This window comes from Photinus pyralis, unplaced genomic scaffold (assembly GCF_008802855.1).
Source record: "Photinus pyralis isolate 1611_PpyrPB1 unplaced genomic scaffold, Ppyr1.3 Ppyr1.4_LG5, whole genome shotgun sequence".
NCBI lineage: Eukaryota > Metazoa > Arthropoda > Insecta > Coleoptera > Lampyridae > Photinus > Photinus pyralis.
In genome coordinates this window covers 11,288,667-11,309,825 of record NW_022170596.1, presented here as the reverse complement: position 1 = coordinate 11,309,825, position 21,159 = coordinate 11,288,667, and the positions used below count along the sequence as shown (strand labels likewise).

At 35.2% G+C, this 21,159-nt stretch overlaps 1 protein-coding gene across 1 annotated transcript in view; it reads left to right on the top strand.

The window, feature by feature from the left end:
• The first annotated feature begins 137 nt into the window (after positions 1-137).
• The window catches only part of LOC116170162 (laccase-5-like), a 40,220-nt gene continuing 19,198 nt past the window's right edge, over positions 138-21,159 (top strand). Inside the window, exon 1 of the mRNA XM_031486380.1 lies at positions 138-280. The gene's annotated coding sequence lies outside the window, so the exon portion shown is untranslated. The remainder of the gene's footprint in view (positions 281-21,159) is intronic.

Here is a 21,159-nt window from a genome sequence, read left to right as displayed (position 1 = left end):
TAGGAATTGTCGTGTGAGAGGACGACATAGTGAAATCCGCACGTACCCGTCGCGTAAATTCATTTGGTCAAGGACAGATTAATTAAACAAGCTGGTTTCTTTCTCACTACGATCAGATTCAGCTGTGTAGCCGTTAGTGAACAAAAGGGGAATACATTTGGTGATTGGAATACGTAACTCTGAAATAAATGTAAAGGTCCGCAGTCAAGTGCCTTGAACTCAAGAAGAATTGGATTTTATAAGAAAAATTAGTGTATCAGGTTCATTGTTCATAGTTCAGGTATCATTAATCCTTATTTGCATATTTATGTTATAGCTATAATTCATTATATCATTTTGTCACGTAACAAATCATTTGATTTTTGACATAACTTGTAAAGTCTCTCAGGTAACACCAATAATAAATTCAATGCACATACTCATAGAGTTCTAAATACTACAGTACTGATAGTAATCGTTTGTTGGTTTTGTGTCATTCAATGTCCACCGTTCTGTCCGTACAACACGCCTTAAAATCGGTCTATCATTCCAAATTTTATGTTCTTTCTAGCTTATATGGATCAGAGTAGCAAGGTTAAAATAAATGGTCGTTAAAAAAGTGATGGTATCATACTGAGGATCCTTCGATATTCCGTTATATCGGGTTATGAATGTTACATTTGTGGCAATTTGTAATTTTAATTACAAATGCAATTTCGTTTTGCCATAAACATAAAACAAATTGGTTAAGGAGACCTAATTAAACTGTAATTTCAAGTCTTGCATATCATCATTTAATGTGAAATGACCAACCATTAAAAATTTAAATGGTATAGCATGAATCGCGTGGTTATTTATAAGCGCTTTTCATTCTTGAGTCAGATTTGACTTTGATCAAGAATGTCTCGAAACATTTATTCACAAATTATACTTGCTGTTCCAATGAATAAAATTAAACAACTGATTCCAATTCGCGAGTTGGATAATTCATTATTAATTTTGAACGTCCCTTGGCAACATTAAACATTGAACGGATTTTACTGAATTAGACTTACTTGCCCCTTTCAGTTTTAAATTATATTGTTTATCTTAAAATCGAGGTCCCCCAACAAAAATAAAATTAAATTGGACCTCAAATTGTCTCTTATATCAGCAATTACTGTTATTTTCAATAGTAATTTAGTTATACGTAGACCATCATAGTCATTGGATAAAATATCCACAATGTCGCCATTGTATTTATACAAGGGTGCCGTGTAGTGCAAAAATCCTATTTCCATCATCTTAAATAAATTATAATTACTAATTCTTCTTTCTTATGAAGCGAAATTTTTTAGCGTATCACAACGAAGTTGAGGTAATGCTTATGTACTCGATTTTTCGTCGTCTGTCTGTTCCATCGAGATCTGGGCCTCTGGGCCACCTCTAGAGACTTCGGTCTTTCGCTAATTGAAAGCTGCTATTTCCCCGTTACTCATCATTTACAATTGTGTTATGCGGTAGCACTCAAGAGTGGGTTTTGAAACATGTTTCATTCCATATCTCGATTCCAATTTTAATTTTTTAGTATTTATGTTTATAAAAGACATTTTACGTAACTGCAATTAAAAAAAACCATAAAATACCATAGAAAAAAATACTCTAAACCTTAACCTACTCAGCTCCTGGTAATAAATAATATTTTAGAAGTTGTAATTTTAAACATTTCGTTGTAATTTTAAACATTTCATTCACAAAAAGACACAAATTCTTCATACTTTTTTGAGTAAGATCAAAATGATGAAATAATATTTCTATTTCTTACTTATTTATTTATGATGTCTCTCTTCGAGCCGATGGACTTCCTAAATCAATTATATCCGACCATTAATCAAACATTTTTTTCATTTTTTATTCTGACAGAATTATTGAGACCTGTTTTGTATAATTCGAAATCTCTATACTCATTCAAAAACAACAGACCCGTACCAGCATTTCCAACACAAGATATGAAATAAAAATGCGTTCCCCGTACAAAGTTGCTCTCCTTCTGCACCCCCCTCACCCCGGAACAATATTAGTGAGATATCTGGGCTATTTGTTATACGTTTTCAAGCTCCCGAGTTATAAAACGGGTGGTCTGGAGCACCCTGTAGATGTAAATTACTGTTTATATATTGAAATTATTGTATTACTTGGCGATACCAGCACCCAGGCCCGTATAATTAAATAAGAATTAGCGGAATAATGATTATAATTTAATTTACAAGAAAAATAAATAAATTTTCAAAGTTTGTTTGACGGGTCGGTCTCGGAAGCCTTGGACAAACTCAAGCAGTATTAACGGCACATTAAGGAATTCTAAAGGGCAAGCAGCGGCCCGCTACTTGTGAATGCTAAAACAAAATGAAAGGAGCACAAGAATTTTCCTCAGCGAGAACAGTAAATAATTGGATTCGGTAGCGGTATCTGCGGGAAAGCAAATGCAGGAAAGCGAAACAATATCCCCTCTTATAATTAATGAAACGGAAAGCAACAAAAAGCTTACATTGTAATTAAACGGAACGGTAGAAATTAAGAACTTGCGAAAGTGCAAAAGGCAGGAAGCTCCCCTCTAAACAATTGTTTTACTTTTTATAAAATTCGGCTATGCTATGAAGGATCGACGATTTTTCCAGCCGACACAGCGTATTCGGATAAGAACGTCAAAAAATTACAACTTTTTTAATTAATTGCGCGGCATATCGATCGCTTATCAACCTGATAACGGTGTAAACCTGCATGGCCTTGCAGTTTGAATGCTTCAAATTAACATAGGAAACAAAAACCTGCTAATAATGTCTTAACGTGACTTGCCTGAAATTTGAAAATATTAATTTGCCCTCGTTTTCTAAATGACAAGAGCTTGGAAACGCAACAAAGACAATTGAAATATCGAAAACGGTTACAAACGGGGAATTATTTGTAGCGTTATTTACGGTAGCGACGGCTGAAACACAACTCTGGAAATTAGATCAATTACCTTTAGCTTCTATTTTCAACTCATATTTTTTCTCCACGACACTTTTTATAGCGAAGCGCCTAACTTAAAACGCTTTTAAATACCGGATGTTCAGCAGAGCTGGTCGACTTCACAAATATACGATGTGGTATGAAACTTCAAGGGGGAAAATAGGTTGCTTCGTTACAATTTCTGAGCACGGTTCATTTTTCACTCCAGTGCACCCTCGTAGCGCCACCCCTGAGCATCGCCGGGAAATGTGAAGGGAAGTTATGGACTCGGCGACCGCGAAAACTCCAAATTAACGATTTCCGAACAATTCTTCGGTACAATTAACACCCCGGCACCCCGTAGTGCCACGCCCAAATATCTCCGGGAAATTTTGGGAATATATCTGGACTTGGTGAGCAAGAAAATTCTCGCGTAACGTTTTCCAAGCGTTTTCTCCAGCTTTCCATATAATAGGTATGTTTATAATTTTGCAAATAAGGATGCAATATTAATTACATTTTGCATCCCTTATGCAATTAAAAAAAATGCCTCAACCAGTATTGTACAACAGTTTCCTTCGTATATTTCTTATCACTATGCCGACAACCGCATTTGGAGACGAATACTGATTGCAAAAGTTTACAACTTTCGGGCATAATCGTTCTAATAAATATTACTAGCTCTTGAAGACATTAGAGGGTGATTAGTCTCTTTGGTAATGAAATTGGTACATAAATTTTAGATATTCAATCGACGATAAGGTGTAAAAATTAAAAAATCTGATCTATCAATTTTTGCGGTTATGACCTAATTTTATCAGATGATCTTTGTGGGAAATTTATCTGTCTGCCTGTCTTTATCTGCTTTTTCTGCTGGGTTCATCATTCGGCGTGTAATAATGTACAATTAATAAATAGGTGGATAAATCGAGCATTAGTAAATGTTTGCAATTGTTGAAATCAATAATTATTTTTACCTTCAATGGTCATGAACGAAAAGGCGTTATTATATATATATATAATAGTATAGTATACAATAGTATTAGGATTGTTCCTTCTTGACTTCATTATCAAAATTTCAAAACGTACAAAAGTATCAATAATGAAAATGCAATGTGCACTTCACACCCGTTGTAATGCAGAAACGCTTCTTCCTACACAACCACCCATATGTTTAATGCGCCGTTTAAATAATTATGTTACACTATTGAAAGTGTTAGCCGATAAAATACCTTGGCACTTACCATTTTCCAATCCGCATCCTCCACCGTTACAAGACTTCAATCATATCCGCCTTCGCAGTGAATTTTTTTTATAGTCTTAGTTGAATAGAAAATTGGATCCTTGCCCGATTGTGCGGGTTGATATTATTAAAGCATTAATTAATTCCATTTCGGTACTTAATTAGTCCGGATTTGAAAAATCGAATTTGTGTCTACTCAAGGATATCCTTGCAACTGAAGCCAATTAACGCGAAATCAAACAAAAATCTATCCGTGTTCAAATTATTTTTTGCTATGGCCTTATTTCTGCGCTAACCTTCGGCGGCTTTTGTTACGTAAATTAGAAGATCTTGTCGTTAAACTGGCGTAGAATTTTTGCTTTCCTTTATTTTTGACAATGATTCCAATGCGGCGATTGCAAATAGAGGAGAAGGCCACGACGCTTCAGTTTTTGTTTCAAAATTATGGTGGTGTAATCCAGTACCGTAGCGTAAATTAAAATTTGTGGTATTATGTCATTAACACCAATATTGTGACATTTGAACAATACACGACGTGGGTACGGAATTGTGCACTTTTAACAATGGGGAGGATTAGCAAATGGGATAAAGAAACTTGTGGCAATGTCAAGTTTGAACAGCTCTAATTATCCAATTCAGATATTGCCTAAGATAATTATAATAAAATCACGTTTTTAACAAGGTCGAGGTTAAAGGTTACGCCAAAAGGAAGTATTTACACCTTAATAGTGTTCGATGGTTGTTAACAATACAGAACGTTCACTTTTCTGCTCTCAAAAGATATACGGCCCGCCTTTAATAAGTATGTTGATCGTTTTGACCTCGCCCATAGGTATTACTTTTACATTTACTTCACAAAAAAAGTATCTAAATTTGGAGTGATTGCTTTCGCGTGTGAATTCTGAAGTGCTACATGTGGCCTTTTAATTTAAAAGCAAATACAATTTTCTTGTGAAATAGACTATAGTCAATTACCATTTTCAAGCGCATTCCCTTTTAGAAATTCAAGCAAAATGCAAATATGGACCAAGTGTAATTACTTTTCTCCATACATCGATCTTTGATCTCCACATTCACATCCGGCGCACTTACTCTTTATTACCATAAAACGGATGTTCAACTCAAATTTCGAATTCCACCAATAATATATTGGGTATTGTAAGCAGTATTCCAATTTAACAAATTAGCAAAATAGGCATTTTTCGCATCGCGAAAGTGGGTCTTCTGGTAAATAAATTCGCGTTTACTACCTACTTGCTTGTACGGTAGATATTGAAACACCCAAAAGGGTGACGTTTATTAATCTTTGTGATTAGCGCGTCAAAAGTTATTAAATTACCCGAAGGCAATATAATAAAAGCTCGATTTACGAGCGATGCGGGACAAAATTACCCTACATTTTTGCCATGACATCACTTCTACTAGAAATTAAGGAAAGTGTTCTCGTTGACATAATGAATTATCGCATTTTTTTAACATCTCGGAACTCCAAAGACCGACAGACAGACAAAGATGTGCCAAATCCTTGTCAGGCAGATTTCTATTAGATGAATGCTACCGTACAGAAACGCGATGAGGTTCATTAAACCGTAAAATGAATCCTTGCTAAATTTGTAGATATACCTAAGTGGTACCACTTTCTTGTGTTTAACAAGAGAGGCCATCTTCGCGCTTTGATGCCCATCGATAAACATAAACTGTTAATATTCGTGGTGTTCACCTAAAAAAAGGGGGTACATGTACTTAACTCAAACAGTAGTGGTTTAGGAGGTTTTCACGTAACCTTCATCGGGTGCTGGTTAGCAATGTCTAATTGTGTGTGCCAAAGAGGTCAGTGTTTAGGATGCAAGCTTAGCTGTTACCGGAAAGGATACGGAATATTAATAAACAAAAATTTATGCACTTCCAAAGATCAAAGCAATAAATTAGAATAAATTACTGTTGCAATGATGATAAATTATCATCCCACTCGTTTTATATTGCTTTTAAAAACATCCAAACACCGCGTAGGTACCTTTTTAGAAAGGGTTGGAAATCAGCTTTGTTGTCATGTGTTTTTGCATGCTTAGATTTGATCAAATAAATAAACCCTCGCGGTTCTTTTGGAGGTTACTTTTTCTTATAAACCTAAAAAGGGTGTACCACAATATCTACTACACAATATACAGTGACTGTCTGTCCATACGACTGTCTGTTTGTGTCTTAATAAGAAACCCATAATTCAGAAATTCAAGGGAGCTTGGTATACGGATTAATAATGTAATATTACTGGCAAAGTAAAATGTGTGAAAGTGTATTAATTCACTGTCAGATTTTTATGTAATGACTAATGACGTTAGAAAGATCTTATCGTTTGGAATCGTAAACCTTCCCCTCCGTTTGACGAACAAGTGTAACGGGAGCTTTCAAGGAATCTCAAGCATATACTGTAAATTCTCCTTGCTATATTCCCCTAAAGAATATTCGACAAAATAATAACCCGCCTACAGCTAATAGATTTATCCCAGGAATATTCGTCCTCGTAAAATTTATCAATATTCAACCCCAAAACCCGGGAAAAAGTGCAATTGTAATATTCGCCTCTAATAAAGATGAATGCAAGTTAATTTTCCTAGGTAAACTTGTCTCTCAACCGTTTGCCTCTGCATAAACTGACCCCCGCCGTTTGCGTAGACCCGAATGTAAACCGAATGTTTACTTGGTGCCGAAACACCTGCCGGCTCTCAAAAACCTTTCTCCCGTGAATGCAAATTAAGGCGCCTTGGTGAATTCCCTTTCAAGAAATCACCCCTAAGAAAACTCTAAATGCCAATTTGGATCGAAATTTTTATGGCCGCGAATACTCCTTCGGGAACAATCTTTTTCCCATTTTCCCAAAGAGCTAGGAACAAAGTACCTACTACGTGTATTGCTGTGTATTGATCACATATTTGAGACGAATCTTCTATATACATACCGGATATGATTATCAAAGGCAAGCAAGATTGAAAATATTCAGATAGCGAATATACCTGAAATGAATATAATGGTGGCGAATGTTACAAGGGGCGAATTTCTGCGAACGAATATTCCGTAAAAGAATATACCATGAGCAAATAACCTCGCGTTTGAGAGAGAATTTTGCGAGAAAGGCGATGGATTTTCTTAGAGACGAATACTTTTTACTGAATATTCTCCAAGTGAATGCTTTGAAGCGCATTTGCTAGGTGCATATTCGGACCAAATATTTCGAGGACAAATTCTCCCTGAGCTAATTTACTGTGAACCAATTTTCATGGACCAATTCTCACGATTATTCAGGATCTATAGGCGTAATGTTAATGTTTTTACCTGAGCTTTTTAGGTTACCGAATTTCTTGCAAGAAAAAGTACATTTCGAAGCTGTTCTAGATCGTATGGGACGTTTCTGGAGTAATTCCAATTGAAGCATTAGTGATGCTCAACCTTGTGCTCAACTAACGCACTGATAACTTCAAACAAACTTCAAACTGCACGAGTATAAAACGCATTTTTGTAACCGAAATAGCCTAGCAAATAGTAGAAATTCTTCAAAATATTGGTTTTCCCTTTGTAGGTACTTTCCTCCAACATTTTCGAGATATCTCTTTTAGACGATCTCTCCGCCTTTTGTGAGTACCCTCCTCCGACACTCCCTTCTGCAGATTTTGTACTAAAAGCTTTGACATTACCAGTAGTGGTGTCTCGTCCAGATGTTCCTCTTATAAACCAAAAGATAACGACAGATTTTGTGCGATGATTAGTAAACGTCTGTCATCGCAATTTTCTCTTTACATAAGTTAAAACTGGCATATCAACATTTTTTTTACAATTTTTGAAAAATTACTTAATAGATGCTACTAAACAACGAAAAACGTCTGTCAATTTGCTAGCGCCCTATTATTTTTCTCTCCAATATTATTTTAAAATTGATGGCAGATGTTTATTAGTAAACTTTTGTTTGTTGTGCTGTCAAAATTTAAAAAATGACATAAAGAGAGAACTAACCGCTCAACAGACGTATGATATACGTTTACACGCTAGTTCTAACCTATGCAAAGAGAAAATTGCGGTGAAAGACGTTTACTAAGCATCGCAAAAAATCTGTCGTTATCTCTCGGTCTATTACCCTTTATGAGGGCCCTCTTCCAACACTTCGTTTTCAACATATTCCCTTCGACTTCACCAATTGTCCAGACAATTCATTTTACCTTTGTGAGTACCTACTCTCCTCCAACAATCCTCCCTTGAGATATAAGGAATCATAACCGATCACGATAAGTGGTCCAGGAAGAGGAGAATGATTGGTAGAAACTAATTCCTTTCGTCGAGACCTTTCATTAGAGTATCTTGAGGATAAAATCAGTGTCTCCCCTTGAAAGTATGAGACCTTTCATTATAATACCATGGAGGGTAGGGAATGAGTCTCTATGGGTTGCAAGTTTCTGGTAAGTAATTGCAGCACACTCCACTATTTTTTGTACTTTAGGCGGAAAATTGCTTCCTTCCTTATCGAATCACTCCCAAGTTGTTTTAAAAAACTGCCACTATATAATTTAACCAAATATTATTTTGATAGGGGTAAATGAAGAGGGTCACCGGTCAAGATTTGTTGGTAGTACAGAAATGTGAAGTAAATGGTTAAATGTCAGTAATAAAGCGAAATCTCCAGCGGCATTTCATTGGGGGTTGAATTTTATTAGACGGTAGACTTACTGGCGTCATTTAACTACAATCATTAAAGGAAAACATCCCCTTCGCCTTTGAAACAGCTAAAGCTTCCTAGGTCCCTCTTCAACACTATGTCTAAGTATGGTTAAATCAGTGGCTACTTGTGATAATAATAGGCAGTGATTCGGTACGAAAGAAAGCAATGTTCCGCCTAAGGTACAAAAAAGAGTAACGGAATGCGCTGCAATTACTTACCGCACTTGCAACCTATAGAGCCTCATTCATTTTTTATCATGTGGTAGGTAGGTAGATATCAATCGCCGTGTACTACCTACACCCATTGTTTCACATTGTAAAAGTTGTTCTGGGGTTAAATTAATTTATTATATCGTCTCATGGAGGATATAAGAATGAGGTCGAACAGTAATAACAATTGCTCGTAAAAAGAAAAACGACGTGCTTTTTCTACTCTTCATTCATCCTCCTGACACCGGTTCTGTTGATCGTGTTTTCATCAATTTCTTTATACTTTGGGGCCAACAGATTGTCATTACCGAAACTATTCATTTTAAAAAAATACTGTGAATGTCACATTAAAAAAACGGTCACAGTACACTTTGACAAGGAAGTGTTAGTTACACAGTAAATACTGTCGCTTTATACAAATGAGGCAAAACCATTGCAATGTCATTGTCAGTTGCTAGTATTAACATAATCTTTGGTTTGTCGATCGTTCTGTCAGTTCTAACGCGATTACAAGTAATATGGGATCATCGACATTTCTTTCTTATTGACACGTTAATCACAGAAACAAACAACTTTTAACTCGTGCTAATTTGTGTGAAAGTGCAAAAACGCGTGAAACACATTTCGACGTGCTCTTGAGATTGACTTGACACCCAATTCGATTAAGAAACCGTCGGCCACTTGTTAATCAATGTGGGTTAACAATGCCAGCGACCTTGTTCTTTTACTTATTAGCGCTAAATATTCGTAATTGTTTGGAATTTCAATAAAAACTACAATTCACAAACGCGTGTGAAACCGCCATCTTCACATATATTTTGATAATGTTTTTAACTTTCACTCGATCCCGATGCATACTTAATTGTCTAATTTAAAAGTTGAACTGGCTTCGATTTTGATGTTTCGTGAAAAATGACCAAAAGCAATTTCACTTTTACGCATAAATTCTCTTTCATTTTTCACACATCTCGTACAACCTTGAGCTAAATTTCTATACGTATAAGCAACGGGTAAAAGGCGTTGCGCGTAAGAGGGTAACTTGGATTTGGCGCGAAAGAGACATTTTCCCGCTCTATTTGTCGATGGAAAAACAGCGAAAGTGATTTTCAAATTGTAAAAGCGACCCCAATTTGTGTTTATCTAAAATTAGTCATGTTAATAATGAGTAACAAAAAAGAAAAGAAAGTGATTTTTGTTTATAAGGTATGCATTAATTTTGTAATGCGTAATGGGTTTAAAGAGAAAATTTTTTTAAAATAATTTAGTGTGTACGATCAATTAAATTTTCTATCAAGATATTCGATCGTATTTTATAATTAATTTCTTGTAGAAATATTTAGACTAGTGCGGGCATAGCGTGCGAACGTGCCATAATTTCTTGACTTTTATTATTAATTTTAAATAAATTTGCCTAATTTACATCTCGTTCCGAGCAATAGCGGGGATTGGCAAATGTAATGTAATGCGTTTATGCATTAATGAACTTAGGCCTTCAGAAGGACAAACTTCAACAATTATTTTCCCATTCTTGATCTGCTTTCGCGCCATAGGATTTTTCGTAATGGATAAAATTTTGTTAGTTCGAAGCTTCAACAGCCCTGTCATTTCCTAAATGCAAACGCATTAATAAAATACTACCTATCTTTTAGGTTCATCTCAAAACATAATGAAGCTCCAGCTCAATATGTAAATTATTTTATATCTAAAATTTGTTAATGCTGAAGTAAAAAGCGAGTAAGGTTTAAAACACCCATACTTCTTTAATCTCACAGTACCCCTCACATTTTCTATGACTGAGTGATCCCGCATATTTTAAATTTTATAAATACATAAAGCTAGATATAAAGTCATTTAAAAATCACACACCCTTAAATATTATAAAGAGGCTTATGGCAAATCAGTAGTAGATGCTGACAAAAATTAGTGGTCTGATGCTTATACCTACTCTCAATATTCACCTTCTAAAAAACACGCAATTTAAATGAAACTGTAATAAATATTTAAAAAAAGAAAAGAGCTCTATTTTGCTAATTTTGCAATACCTAACCAAACACGGAAATAGACTACCAAAAAACGCTTATTATTCAAAATTACTAAACGGTTATAACGGAGACACTATAACAGAGGACCAAGTGAAACTAGTGGTAAAAAAATTAAAAAAAAAATGGGAACTGGATATGTCATTTTCATCATAAAAAACCTGAAAAATATAATTGATGAAATAGCCCCTGTCCTAACTCACATAATAAATCTTCGCAGAGAAACAAAGTGTGATTATACCGATTATAAAAAAAGCTCAAATATTTAGATAATTTGAGACCAATTAGCATTCTGCCATATTTTTCAAAACTTCTCCAATAATCTTAACACAACCAATACCTATATAAAAGCTTAAACTCTAAACTAAAAACGACCGTATTATTTATCGCCTTCAAAAAAGCTTTCGATCTTGTAGATCACGAAATACTATTACAAAAACTTAAGGATATTGGTATAAGAGGTCTAGCATTTGACTGGTTTGGGAGCTTTCCTTTTTCTCATTTTTATAGACGATCTGCTAAAACTACCATTTCACGGAAACATTTGTGCTTTTACTGATGATATTGCATTCTTCTACTCATACAAGAGCGAAAGAGTGTTAGGGGATTTAATTACCCAAGATTTGAATCTACTTAAAAGCTGGTCCTTAAAAAATATACAAGTCAACGTCTCTAAATTGAAATATTTTGCTTTTGTTGGTTTTCCCGTTCCCACTCAAATTCCACTATGGAACATGTGACTCTACGAGGCAACTGTCCAATTTTGGAAAACGTAACAAAATTGGAAAATTTCACACCAACAATTTTCGACCAATGAAATGCAGATTTCGTCTCACGTTATCATGGTAACCGAGGTATTTATCGGAAATTTTTGCCTGCAGGGGTAACCTACAGCGAATTATAGTGGAAATTTTTTGACGTCATAGGAGAACGTTTTGACATAAAACGTCACTTACCCGCGTTATAAAAAAGTATTCTAGCAGAAATAAATACAATTGGGTAGATATTAAATCCATAATCTTCCATAATCATTGCCAATTCCTTTACAGATATGTTTTCCCTATCATAACACATAACTTTTTTCAGAGCAAAAGTCAGTAAACTGCTTCCAAACACTTGACTTAGATTCCTTAGTATTCTGGGACGTTAGGTGCTGAATTTCGCTACGAATAACTTCCTTATTTTCTGGACCGAATCTAATCACTTCGTTCACGCTCACAATAAACTTACTGTCAACGTCAATTTCAATTCAAATCTGTAAAATGTCATCCAAAGGCTATCTTGATCTATTTTGAAGAAGAGAACAAATCTTCAAATAAGTCGTTGAGGTTCAATATGGTGTGAAATTTTCTTACCGAATACCACACGTGCTTGAATTATTCTACAAATTTGTTCTTGCTCACGAATATTTTTACGAAAATTAACCCTCGCCTTCGGCTCGGGTTAATTTTCAAAATATTCGTGAGCTCGAACAAATTTCCGGAAATAATTCAAGCACTAGTGGTATTACATGTGAATAAACATTAGATGAAAAATACACGTTTTAACATTATATTTCAGAATTATTCTTCAATTAAAAATTTTTACTTTTTGAGAAGTTTTTGCGGAATAACCCTACTACGAAGTCTTTACTTCGCCATGATAAATTCAAAACTACAATATGCGCTAGTTAGCTGGGGAGGAACCTACAAAACACTAATCGAGAAATTAAGATCAACCCAAAATTCTTTTTTAAGAATAATAATGAATAAACCAAAAACATCAGAAAGCACCTTTCCTCTATACCTCGAATTAAAGACTTGCCCAATCCAACATTTATTTGTTCAAAGGACTTTTATACAAGAAGTGGCGATAGAAGTAATTATAATCTGATTTATAATTCAAGAAACGTTACAAACAGGAATTATAGACTCTTAAACACTCTTTTCAATATTTAGGACCTTAAATACTTTAACCAACTGTCTGGCAATATCAAGAAATACCTACCCTAAAATGCAACTATTTGGCTTTATTCAATTCAGAATATAAATAGGTACATTTAGTATTGTATTTCTTTCAATAAATTTCGTGTTGCTAGTGTAGCTAGTTTCGTGTTGTCTTCAAGAAACGTGCACGTTCATTTGTTTTATTTTGATATAGGATATCTAGATTTATGTTATTGATGCAATTGTAATAATTTTTTTGACAAATTTTCTGGTATATGGGTACTAAAATGTCACGTCATCGAAAAGACAAAACAATCTCTATCAAATGAGCGCAATGAAAGGGTACATTGCCTTTTAAAAAATTCAATTGTTTTTCGTCGCTCATTTGTTTTCAAAATTAAGAACAACTGAATGCTGCCTTATTAAGGGAAATAAAATGTTAAACAATCAGTCGATATTTATCCATACATAATGGGCACCCTTTATATGGAAATTTCCTTAGATCAGTTTCGAGCATTCTGCCGGCTACTCCGAATTAGCTTTCCTGCAGTTTTACTAATTCCTAAGGTAAATACCCAAGTATAAGTATGGAACAACTTAAAACCTTCTGCAGGGGAATCTCTAAAAGGCATGATGCGGGCCACTCTGTAATTGGGCACAAACCTGTTGAGGACCCAGAACACGGTGGACCACCGTGGTCCAGAACAAGAGAGGGATAATAATTAATAAATATCGCGACTTTCAGCATTTTAAATTGGATGAATTCGTTGCAGAATTACAGGTCTTGCTTTGGTAGGTAGCGTTTATTCAGTTTAAGAAATATCGAATGTGTACGTTTTTTATTTAAACGATATAACCTTTTATAGCTATTAAGATAACTAGGTGTTTTATAGGTAGTTTAAAGAACGATGCCCATTTTAAATCCTTTAAAGTATAAAACATCGTGTTATCTTTAAGATTTTTTATAACACTGAAGTAATTAATTATCCGAAGTCGTCCTTTATTCATATACGGTGAACAGTAAGCTTGTTATTACGATAAGCATACATCGAGCCGTGGTACACCAACATTGCATTTTTTAAATGGAAACACCCTATATATTATTCGATATTTCAAATCTTCTCTTAATTTTAAACAAAATTTGTAAGACGCGCAATGTACCTAAATTCTATCGTTTCCGGGTTATCGAGCTTAATATATTACCGAATGACGAACAATTAATTACCTACATCATTTCTTTTGAAAACATTATGTGGTTCCGAAAGCAACCGATTGTGATGTTTGGTATGATTTTTTGGAACCATTAATTATTATTGTTCTTCATTCAAACATTCAATAAATTTTAAAACACATAATATCGTTTATTTTCAAAACTTGATAACCCAGAAACGATTGAATTGGATTGCTTCTAACGAATTTGTTTTACACAGCGACCCTGTATAATACTAAACAGGTATTAAAAAAGATTTTAAATTTAATAAGTTTAAATAAGTAGGGTAAGTCGCTCTTAAACCGTAACGGTAGATAAAGTGATCCCTCTAAGTGCAACGGTATATAAATTGAAACAGATGATTGTGCGTTCTCATTACATACGTCATTCTTATTTCAAATGGAACGCAGAGCACGAAATAAAATGAAGTTCAGAACATAATGCAATGTTATTTCTATTAAAACGACCGCGGCGGCAGAACAAAGCTCAACGTCTGAATTGAATTCAAATTTGTCAGACGCTTTACAATGGCTTCTTCTATAAAATAAAGTTTTGTATTACCTATACACGACGATAGAGGAAAACTAACCATACAAAAAAGCACCCCGTAAGTTATTTTTTTGATGTTTCATAGTAGATATCTTTATTTTACTTTTATTTTACTCAGGATAAAAGATATAGAGCCTCAAATCAAAATTTAAGTAATAATTTTGACAATACAAATGTTACATTTTTCTTATAAATGGAATTATCTTTTCAACTACTAGTTTTTCTGTTATTAACCATATACATAATAAAGAAAGTCGTACAATTACGCGTAGAATTAAAAAATGCAGGGGGCTCCATTAAAAAAATGTACCATTTTAGCGCCCTACTTTGTGAGCGCACCCTGTACCTATAATTCCAAATATTTTTAAAATGTGGAGAATATTCAACCATAATAGAATACAAAAGCACTTTATCGAAAAATCTTATCTTCAAGGTAAGTTACTCCGCGTAATCGTTGACTCACCTTGTACAAATGTCTAAAATTGTAGGTATGAATTTACACATTGTTGCAATCCCGTGACCAGCTAATAATTCAACAAATCGCTTGCATTTTCAAATGTAAAATTAAAAGTATGAGCGTAATCAATTTATAGATCCGGACATCTCGGATTAATTGACATTTTCTAAAGGGTTTAGTCCGATGGAGTTTTTTAAACGCTAAAATGTTTTACCCATGCTTCTGAGAGCTGCCCGTCAAATGAAAATCTTTAAACTTTGCTGATAATTTGCGATCCCGACCGCTTTGCGACACCTGTGTCACAGTAGAATTTGAAGATTCAATGGTCCAATGGTCACTGATTAAATTTTGGTCAATACTCGTGAACCGGAAGTAGCCTTGTTGCTCGTTGTCTATATTGGTTCAGTTTATTCTAATATCCAATGAAGTCCCAATAACGCTTACATTACAAAAATTAATTTGTCCATCACTTTTAAGTGAGGCGAGTAAATATTTGAATACTTTTGAGGATTTTCCGCGCCCGCACGTTAGTAAGGAAGCTATTGAGTTGAGGTAAAAAGTGACACCCGCATACTTTTGATTCTAAAATTCACGTTTTGAAGCACAGGAAATCCGAATCAAACAAAATCTCGATTATGTATGTCTGTCTGTCTGTTTATACTCTCATTTTCGGCTAAACGGCTGCACAGATTGGAACCAAATTTGGTGCGTAGGTATATTCTTAGACATCAAAGGAAGAGCCGAAAAGTTTTTGGGCAAATTACGCATGTGCAAGTGTGTTAAAGTAACAAATAACTGTCAATTTTTGACATTCTTCCATATTATCCAAAACCACAAATTCTCTTTAAGAGCTCGTTAATAATTAAAATTGGTGCTGTCCATATTTCAGCGATTATTTTATTTGGAAACATCAAAATTTTACCGCGGTTAAAAATGTGGCAAAATTTGTTGCGTAATTTATTAGGAAGTAACCATGCCGAATATCCCGCGTGCTTAGAAATAACCTGATTAAATTTTGTCGTTTTTCTACAAATTGTTTTGCTAAGAACAAAATCTCTCCAATTTTCCAATTTTGTTACGTGGCAAATTGATTCGACTTGTTCTAATCACAACATTTGACGACACAATTTAATCAGTTATTTTTATGCGCTTGCGATATTATTATTGTTGAAAATTCATCTGAAAAGATTACGCGCTTTTGTTCTACAATACCTAATTTTCGTAAACATATTTTGGATTCACGCTGAAGAACCTCCAGATACCAAATCTTGTCAAAATCTTTTATGGGATAGGGTTAAACAAAAAACTAGGTATAGTATCAGAAAGGGTTACTCGTATACCCAAACACCCGTGTAAATTCGCTATAATTCCAAATTTAAATCTGTGATGTTTTCTGGGAAAGGAATGAAGTAATAAATGCAAATTTGGCAATTTTGGAACTAAACAGTTTTGAGTATCAGCTTATTTCAAGAAAATATTTTGTTTCAGTTCCCTCTGCCAACAAAATATAATTGCATTTTCATAAAATTCCATGGAATCATATTTTGTATTGGTAAAATGCGGATTTTGGTTTTCCAATTTTCTTCTTTCAATCAAGAAAATTGAAAATTACATGAATGAACTAGGAAGATTTGTACCTACAAAAAACCTTAATACATATTCGCTGTTATACAATTTTGGAAGACAGTATAGTCGCATTATCAATGGGATTTTGCATTAAAATGATGCAGTGTAGTGGTGGAGTAGCGTTAAATTGAACTCCATTTTAACACAAAGTAGGGCCAAATTGTACAATTCGAAAAATTAACGTGCCACAACGAATATGACCGCATCTACCATCATTGCAAATCGAAAACGAATCAAATAAACACCTTTTACTAAAGCGAGAATGATAAAATAAGGAATCATTTAGCTATCTCGGCCAATTAATGTGTTAATAAAAACAACAGAAAAGTAGGCTTAGATAGAAAATGATTCAAGTGTTTAGCATTTTACTTTGGATGTGTAATCATTGATTCTTGATGCGTTCATTTACAGTATTTTGCGGGAAATTCGTCAGTATTTTCAAAATTCCTACCTTTAAGTTTGTGGGCCCTTTCCAGAAATTCTCCTTGACAGGAAACCACTTATATTGTCTTTTTTCAAAATTTCACTTTAGCGTCTTTTAGTCACTTTCACACCCGACCGCACCTACGCGTTGCAATTTCACTCCAAAATCAGCTATAGGTACTCTCCTTCCTTCTTGCGCAAACGGAGCCAATCAAAATCGTTCTTTTCGGTAAACAACTTAAGTGACGCGCATTAAATTGCAGGTGTTTGGAAACACGTGTGCATTTTATCGACTGTTGGTGATTAAATGACCAAATAAAGTCTGTTTATCAATTTATCATTCGCACATATCTTCTCAAATCATTATCACCGTTTGTTTCGAATCAAAAAATGCTTACCAAGCTCCAAAATTGTTATGCGGGGAGCTACTTCTTGAGAGTGATTGTCAAATTCTTGCCAAAAAATCCTACTGGCCGCATTTATTTATTTAATAATCTACATCATTTATGACTGAAAATATGCAATTAAATTATTAATTATTACATACATAAACTACAAAGTTAAGTTTTATTTGGGACATAAAAAAATCTCATCTAAAAAGTCAGTAGAAAATATTCTCTCAAATGCCGCTCTAGCCTTTCGTGATGTTAAATGTATGTGGGAGTTAGCGAAGGTATCAGCACTCGTCCCAACTTCCAATGAAATCAAAGTGATTCCACCTAGTCTTTTTAGCGCATTTTCTTCAAAGTAAAAAATCGCTATTGGCTGCACTTTGTCGTCCGTCTGTCCGTCCGTCACACGTACTCCTTCTACACCACTGAAGCGATTTGAGCGACATGGGGCTCATTTGAAAGGGCTTGGTCCAAGGATTCCGTGCATACCGATATTTTTTGGTTTTGCGCATGCGCAGTATCACAAATTTGGTTTCACGCATGCACAATGCTAACTTTTTTATTTATGAAGTTATTTAAATGAAATTTTATATGCAAACACTACGAATATAAATAGAATTTATGACGTTTTCAAAACGTTGTTTTGCGCATGCGCAATGCCAACTTTCTTATTTATGTAAGCATTTAAATGACATTTTTTACGTAGGCATTTGGAATAAAGACAAATCTAACACCAATTGAAAAATTTTGTTTTGCGCATGCGCAATGCCTAACTTCCTTATTTACGGAAGCATTTAAATGAAATTTAATACATAGGCACTTAGAATACAAGCAAATCTAACACCAGTTTTAAAATGTGGTTTTGCGCATGCCCAATGGGAACTTTCTTATTTATGAAAGCAGTTAAACGAAATATCACATGTAGGCACTTTGAATGAAACTAAACCTAATACCGGTCCCAAAATTACTGTTAACACATGCTGTATGTTTTATTTCTGAAGGTATTCAATGCAATTTCTAATGTAAACAATGCGCAATGCTATTTACGAAAGCATTTTAAAAAATTTCATATGTAGACACTTCGAATAAAAGTAAAACTAATGCCCATTTCAAAATTTGTTTGTATTTGTATACGCTCCACTATTTTTCATTAAACTGTATAGACTTCGACGATAGGCGGCTTATTTGAAAGAGAATGAGGTAACGATCTCGTGCCTAACGGTATTTTTTCCTGGTCCTAGCATTAATTTTATTATATTATTATATTATTATTAGGAGGAAAATACGCTCTCGTCATTTATGGTTGCATAATGACTTTTTTTAACTTGTCTTGTCTTTTCTATAACAACCATTGGGTTCACGTTGTGCGGGAATTTCTGCTTAAGTCCGAGCGCGTTTGATAATATCATGAATCGTGTCGTGTCGTGCTCTTCGCCCAGCATTCCTGCGGCAAGAGAGGTCGCGATGACCTAAAGTATCGACAGGTTCACCACAGGAGCAAGAATGAGGAACAGAGACGGGTAAGACGGAGACACATCGATTCATGAATCATCCAAAAGAGTTCCAAGGCAAGCGGAGGGCCGGGTGTGCAGCCAAGCACCTGATTCTTTTTCTCGTAGGGCTAGAGTTCCCATTTCCGGATTTACCACTAGACCGAGTAGGACACGGCCTAGGGCCACAAGCAAAAGTGGGGCGCAGCGTTTTGTAAAAAAAAATGTATACACCTCAGGCGTTGGATGCGCGTTTTTAACGCATTTTTGATGGAGTAAAAGTAGGTGTTTTAACGTGGGTATATTTAATAAAGTCACGCGTATGTGCCGGTCCGTAAAAGGTACTTTTAGTGTCTAAGACTTAAACGTATGCTTTTAGAGACCCCGCACATGCGCACAAACACGGCCAAAACTCGTATCGATGCCTTTGGGGTATAAAGTGTAATGTGGTGTTCTAGTGTTTAGAAAAAGAATCTTTAAAAAAGTGTTTAGCTCTTCCTTTTATGTCTAAGAATGTTCGTACCAAATTTGATTCCAATCCAATACAGACAGACACACCGACATCATCGAGGTTTTGTTTGATTCAGGTTCCTGGTATTTTCGTCAAAAAAGTGAGGGGTCATTTTTTACCCCAATGCAATACCTCCCTCACTAACGTGAGGCTGATAATAAGTTGGCTTGCTCACAATGCCAACTCTGACGGCCATTCTCAGGAACGTACACCTAGGGGGCGGGAGGCCCGTATGAGTAATTTGGCCTAGGGTGGTAAGTGCTCTAAATCCCGCACTGTATATTTCTGAAGGAGAAGAACTGAAAAAAAATGGAGGTTGGTGGTATTGACAATGGCATCCCATTGTGATTGGCGAAGAGCAGCTGAAGAGTCAAAAGGGTCATTTATTGTTCGATGTAGAGAGGAAGAATAGTTGAAGTTGAAGTAAGGCTTGAACGGTGGGGCTTCGAACGCCAACAAAGATGAGTCATTTTTGGGATTGAAAACGATAGTTGAGTTAAATAAAAAATAGCTGAATAGGATATAAAATGAACCATTCGTGAAATAACTCTTTGCAGTTTGAGACTACGTTTTCCATTAGCTGAAGGTATTCCCTGATCATGGAGAGGGCATCCAAGCAGACCTCTGTTTATAGACTTTATCAATTTAATTCAAGGCGCAACTGATTCCAATTGCCGTAAAACTTGTGAGATGGAGAGACAATCATCTTCAGCATAAAGGAAAGACTGAAAACAGCAATTTTTCAAAATCACCCACCCACTACAATTCTGGAATTGAAAATCGCAATTATCCGCTTCTTCTGTACTTTTGAGCAGCCAATATTCCAAAATATGGTACAAAATCTGTAGAATCTGGACCGCCTTGAATTATGCGTCGAACACACACAGGAGGAGGTTTATTTATAGGATGAGGATGTTTCTGCCGCAGAGCTGCATTGTTGGGTGATATCACATCTTGCGAGACTAATAAAAGTAGCTCACCGCTTAGGTTAGCATCATACAATTTGCTCTGTGCTTTTTTTTTTCAAAGCAAATTATTTCAGCGGATTTTTTAAGAACTAAAAAAATGTGCTATTGTTTGCGTCTTGTCTGTCCGTCCGCCCGGGCCCACTTCTGCCGTTTTGAACTACTTCTAGAGGAATGGTTCTATAGTCGCATAACTCTTGCACATGACCACCAATATGCTATGAGATTTTGCATACGAATGACTTTAGTGGTGTCAAGTAAAATGTTTGTAAATGGGGGGGCGGGGGGTAAACACACATTCTAGAGGGTACTCATAAAATGCAAGTGGAACGCCAGGACGAGACATACATATGTCAAAGCTTTCAGTGCAAATATCTGCAGAGTGGAGTGTCGGAGGATGTTGAATGTATGCCAGTCGGCCTTTAAATGTTTATGTATTAACCATCTACTTAGAAAGAAAGCATCG